The 6,408-nt window shown below is 33.5% G+C and overlaps 2 non-coding genes across 2 annotated transcripts; both read left to right on the top strand.

Annotated features, from left to right (window-relative positions):
- The first annotated feature begins 306 nt into the window (after positions 1 to 306).
- On the top strand, positions 307 to 378 carry Snord107 (small nucleolar RNA, C/D box 107). Its single transcript, XR_005500217.1, has one exon. It is a non-coding gene; the product is annotated as a small nucleolar RNA SNORD107 (small nucleolar RNA).
- A 4,330-nt stretch (positions 379 to 4,708) lies between these two features.
- Positions 4,709 to 4,775, top strand: Snord64 (small nucleolar RNA, C/D box 64). Its single transcript, XR_005500206.1, has one exon. It is a non-coding gene; the product is annotated as a small nucleolar RNA SNORD64 (small nucleolar RNA).
- Positions 4,776 to 6,408: the final 1,633 nt, after the last annotated feature.

The following is a 6,408-nucleotide window of genomic DNA, read 5'->3' as shown; positions in this document are numbered from 1 at the left end:
GTACATGTCATTTCAGTATGTGAATTTTATAAAATCTATTAAAGCATGCTTTTTGTAGAACAGTATCCAATTCTGAAATAAATTATATCTGTTCATATTATTTTAGACTAACATGATGTCCTGCTGTCAATTTAGATTATGACTGAAGAAAGAAATTTTTAATGAATGTCGTGAAGTTTTATGGCCTTAGCTACCATGACTACCATCCTGTACTATTATAATAAAGCTGTAAATCCAAATAGCTGCAATTTAAAGGTAATGTAATCTTTTGTTTAAAAGAAGAACATTTTACAGAGACCTTGACTAGATTTATGATGACATGGGACCTTGTCTGAACACAATGATTTCAAAAATTGAGCTTAGAGTGACTCTGAAATCTAGTCAATGTGCCTCACTATATTATATTGCTTACTGTTCACAATAGAATATTTTCTTAGGTGGGCATATTGGTACATACTTCTAATAACAGCACATGGGGTGCTGTGATGAGGAGATTGATATTTTCCAGGCCCAATTACTAAAGGAAAGCAAATAGTCATATTTGAAATGACAACATTCCATCCTCAGAATGGGAAGATGTAGTGCACAGTTTTCTACTTTATCTAATATCTTTTATATAAATATTTTGTCTTTTTGCCTTTTATATTTGTTGAAAGCAAAAATGAAATGTCCTTGGATCACAAAAGGCATAGGCACCAGCTGACATGGATAACTATAAAATGGAATTTCCAACTCATGAAAAGAATCAAAAGCACCTTTCTATATTTGTAAGTTATATCAATCAGAAGAAAAGGGTAATATTTATGGAGTATGTATATTATGGAATGTGGTGAGTATGTCAAGAACCTGTTCTTTTAGAGTGTAGCAGTTCTTAACTATGTGAGAATTTTTTATTTAAAAAATAAGTTAGGTATTATTTACATTCTAGTATAGAATACTAAAAACTCATGACTAATTGTTAGCTGTGCCTATATTCTCATTGATTATTTAGCTGGCCATTCTTACAGTTCTTAAATAATTTCCTGTCTATGCTGTGATTTTTTTTTACCTTGACATTATTGGCATTAACATTGTATTGGTAGGAATATTTTAGTTATCTTTTGTAAAAATGTAAAACATAAATGCCATCAATTTTATTAGAATGAAGAGTCTTCTGCAGGATGAAATGTGGTACTTTTTTACTTTAAAGAGAAAGGGGGGAACTAGGATTCATCTTCTATTGCCCAAGAATCCATAAGATTAGCAATGAGACAGTGTTATAGAGCCACATGCTAAGGTAAATTTAAGAAATTTAGGTAAAGAAATTAAGGTAAAGAAGCAAAAAGGAGAACGGTTCTTGGGATTAAATGTATGTTTATCTGTAGAACAGTTACAGTAAAAGTAGAGTAATGGATTCTTGCTTTTGGGATATCTGTGGTTTAAAAATAACAGTTAAAATTTCTTCTTTAGCTCCTTGTTTCAAGAGTGGATTTGCTTGCTGTTTACATCACTTCTGCACTTGGCTTTCCCTTCTGAAATCTTGAAAATGTTCAAGTTTCAGGTCATTTTTGTAGTTTATTGGAATCATCACTCTCCATATCTGTTAATGATGGTGTGTTGATAATTCCCCAAAAGGTTTTCTTTTTTCATATATATGCATTTGTGTGTGTTATATATATGCATGTGCATATTGTAGTGGTATAAATGAATGTACATGAATTCTTTTGAAGGTCACAAAGGTATCACGTTTTATCATTCTCCACTTAATAGATTGAGCTGGGTGTCTGTGTCTGGCTTCCTAGTTAGCCTTATGTCTTGATATCAACATCCCCTCTAATGCTAGGATTGCCTACAACTTACTATACCCACCTAGCTTTCACCTTGTCTACTATTCCAAATTTCTAGCTCTCACTTTTGAAGACAGAGAAGGCCAACCTTCACCCACTCAGAAGAAATATACTCTTTTTCTACTTATGTGATATATTTGTGACATTGCTTTACATATAATTATTTCAAATAATAGTTGAAATTAGAAGTTCTACATTGATCTGGGTATGTTAGAACACAACCTATGATACTGCACTCAAAAGGCCAACAAAAGATTGTTAAAAGTTTTAGTTAAACATGTACATAATGAGCTCTAGGCCAGCCAAAGCCATATAATGAGACTATAGCAAACTACCAAAAGAAAGAAAATTTAGGAATCTATGAACTCCAGAATAAATCAAGTACTAGACATAAAAACCTTAATTAGGTTATGATCCTATCACAGCTGTTAGGTGATCAGATACATTGCCTTTTAATAACATTTGTAAAGATTTTTTATCAGCGAATTTTAGGAATGCCCTTATACTTGACAATTGTAATATGAAACTTATGCTCAGGCATACATTGTTTTAGTCATACACTTAATTACTTAGTACAAGTGTCAAGAGAATTCATATAAGTACTATCTATTTGAAATGTATATGAGCAATTATTTAAACGCAAATTTCAGAAGCATTAACACAACAGCCAATTAGTCTTTAGTTGATTAGAATAAAAGGAATGATTAATCACTTTGGAAATTGTGAGTGGATATTAGTACATTTTTGTATAGCATTATACTACATTGAAAATCAGTGTTTAGTGTAGCAATTTTCATTATTTGCTTATGGTCTGCTGTGTAACTTGCTTAAGCATCTGCATCCATTTTCCACTGTTTTATAACAATGAATTCTTTTCCTAAGGCATGGAACGTTGCTAAAAGAAATCTTTACATTAGACCTTACTTTAGATTGGTTTTTGGATTAAGAGAACTCATCATTTTTCTGTCTAAACTGGTAGAGTATTCTAATTACAGGGACAATATTGATAACTTCCCTCTAGAAACTTAATATTCTGTCATTTCCTGGGAAACAATTGCAAAAGGTCTAGAATTTTACCATTACTTGATATGCATTAGTAAGCTCAGTCATTTTTAGCATTTAATTGTACATAAATAAACTCTTTTCTTTAAATACTTCATCAGTGCTTAGCTACTCAATAATATGCACTGAAGGATATTGGAGTGAAAAAGCCACATGTTGCTATTTGGCTCAGATCCAGGATTTTTGTTTCTTGAATATATGCCAACCTTGGGATAATCAAATGAGTTTGGTCACCTTCACTACCAAACCACCACGTCAGAAACAGAAATGCTGTTGTCATTCCAAAGAGAGCTTATCCTAGAGAAGAATACAAAGGGTCAAGTCATTAAATTACAGTCACCTTGCATCAGACAATGGTTTCAGTGTACTAGCAGTGGAAAAATCATCTAGTTCGTGAACTCAGTCATATTTGATGATTTTCTTTTAGGTTTGTTTGTTTTTTTTTTTTTTCTCAGATAGGGTTTCTGTTTGTAGCTTTGCCTGTCTGTCCTAGAACAAGATCATCAAAACATTCAGTTACACATAAGGGTGGACAATGAATCACTTTCAAGGTGGGAAAAATTGCAGAGTAGAGTGTTTGCTTTGTTACATTGTCAATATTTTTTTTTATTAACTTGAGTATTTCTTATATACATTTCCAGTGTTATTTCCTTTCCCGGTTTCCGGGCAAATATCCCCCTAATCCCTCCCCCTCCCCTTCTTTTTTTTTTTTTGGTTCTTTTTTTTTTTTTTTTGGAGCTGGGGACCTAACCCAGGGCCTTGCGCTTCCTAGGCAAGCGCTCTACCACTGAGCTAAATCCCCAACCCCCCCCTTCTTTATGGGTGTTCCCCTCCCCATCCTCCCCCCCATTGTTGCCTTCTCCCCAACAATCTAGTTCACTGGGGGTTCAGTCTTAGCAGGACCCAGCGCTTCCCCTTCCACTGGTGCTCTTACTAGGATATTCATTGCTACCTATGAGGTCAGAGTCCAGGGTCAGTCCATGTATAGTCTTTAGGTAGTGGCTTAGTCCCTGGAAGCTCTGGTTGCTTGGCATTGTTGTACATATGGGGTCTCGAGCCCCTTCAAGCTCTTCCAGTTCTTTCTCTGATTCCTTCAACGGGGGTCCTATTCTCAGTTCAGTGGTTTGCTGTTGGCATTTGCCTCTGTGTTTGCTGTATTCTGGCTGTGTCTCTCAGGAGCGATCTACATCCGGCTCCTGTCGGCCTGCACTTCTTTGCTTCATCCATCTTGTCTAATTGGATGGCTGTATATGTATGGGCCACATGTGGGGCAGGCTCTGAATGGGTGTTCCCTCTGTGTCTGTTTTAATCTTCATTGACAATATTTTTATGCTGAAGATTGAAACCTAGGTCATTGAGTATTGTTTTCTCCTTAGTGTCAAAGTGACCAGGCACGTGTTGATTTTTTTTTTTTTTGGTTTGGTTTGTTTGTATGCATTTTGATACTGGTTCTCATCATGTAACTCATCCATACTGGCATCCAGTTTACAATATTTCTGTCTTGGTGTTGTAAGTGATCATTTTATAGGCTCACCACATACCTATTCCATTCATTCACTTATTCACTAGTGTTCCCTGTATACCTAACAGGACAACTAACTGCATACGTAACCAGTCCAGGAGATATTATTTTAGGCTGTATTTGGGCCCAGAATTTTATGTGAATCAATAGCTCTGACATAGAAGTACTGCCCTAAATCTTGAGGGTTTTTTTTTTTCTATCACAGGCCCCTCAAACTACTGTACCAATAACAGGTGACCATACACCATGTTCATTCTTTTCAGCTTTTAAACATACCTTGAGGCGGAGGACCTTGGCTGGATTAATGATGAGCTGTGTTTACTGAGCATAATGAAATGACGCTCAAAATAATTACTCTGAAGTCTAGCCAAAGTGTCAGTTTAAGGACTTATGTAACAAAACTTAAGTTCTTAAAATATGATACAAGATTTTCTCAAGGAGACTGGAGCTGTAGATCTTTACATATAGCAAGTTTTAAATGTGTTTCATGTTATGTGTAAAGTGCCTTTGTGTTTCTAATACAATAAGTTTCACCTTCTTTTCTATATTAGAACTCAGAAGCTAGTGTACTTCCCAGTTATCCAATAAGTACCCTGTGTGATAGTTCCCTGAGCATGTTCCTAGTCATTTTGACTGTATTGTTACTAATATATGCATTGACCTTTTTTTGTTGAAGGTAGGAATTTTATGATTTTCCCACATGCTGAGGACAATTAGAGAGGATAATCTTTCTTTACTATCATAAAGCATTGATGGAGTGGTGGCTGTGTAATTGCCAATACTGATATGAGAAATATGTGGTAAATATTGTTTAATTTTTTTTCAGTGAGATAACTTACTATTCCTAAGTTTGAACTCTTGCTTGGGCAGTATTAGGATGGAAAATCATCTGCATACCAGTTTGATTTTTGTTTCTGAAGTGTGAGGTTCCCTGAGCATTGTATATTAGCTACTGCTGTGGTGATTTATTAAGTATCCTATTCCTTCATAGTTACTTCTGAATACTTGCATATCTACATGAATAAAAAACAGGTAGATTTAGTTTCCTATATGATTTTAAAACAACTCTAAACCTACAGGTTCTGGTAATTTATTGGTATAAGTTCAGTTGAAATATACAATAACTTATTAGAATAATATGTAAAATGATTATAAGATCTTATATAGTTCAGAGTCAAATTAGAAAGATAATTTTATTGATTTTACTTTTTGGTTAATTAGTAAAATCAATAAGATTTTGACCAGTGTTCTGTTAAGGTGTTTTCCATTGAATGCTCTTATAAAATAACTAATTACAAGGGAAATTTCTATAATACACTTGTTAAAGTGATTTTTTTTTAATGGAAGACAGGTCAGTGTTACTTTCATGTTTGAGTCATTGAGTCATTATTTTTAAGTACATTGGTGAAGTAATTCCAGTGTTATGGTTTGGCATTTTCTTGATAGTAAGAAATAAAATAAATAAAAGTAGAATCCCTGTAGTATAGATTATACTCTTATTGCTTAATGTGGCTTTCCTTTCAAGGAACAGGTTTCTTTTATCATTGCTACTATGCAGTTTTGTACAGTGTGCTTTATAATAACACTCATGGTTATTTTTTGTCAGAGAATATTATGTTAATATATATATATATATATATATATATATATATATATATATGAGAAGACTTTTTGGCATGGTAGAATTACAAACATCGTGTTATGATATCTGCAGTTATACAGAGAATCATAGATCTACATATCCAATAGTGAGCCATGTTTATTTAATCATGTGAAGAAAAGTGATGGATTATGTTTTGCAGGATATTTGAAGATAATAAAATTTTTAGATCAATAAATTAAATTACTAAAATGCTTATTCAGGAATTTCTAGATTATTGTTTCATGGCAAATTAAGAGAATTTATGATTATACCATTTGAAAAAGATGATATATGTGACAACTATTAACTGATTTTATTCCAATGAAAGGTTCTTAAATATTTTGTTGATGAACCTA

This window comes from Rattus norvegicus, chromosome 1, assembly GCF_036323735.1.
Source record: "Rattus norvegicus strain BN/NHsdMcwi chromosome 1, GRCr8, whole genome shotgun sequence".
NCBI classification, from domain to species: domain Eukaryota; kingdom Metazoa; phylum Chordata; class Mammalia; order Rodentia; family Muridae; genus Rattus; species Rattus norvegicus.
Note: the sequence above shows the minus strand (reverse complement) of the source record. Positions and strands in the feature narration are given on the sequence as shown.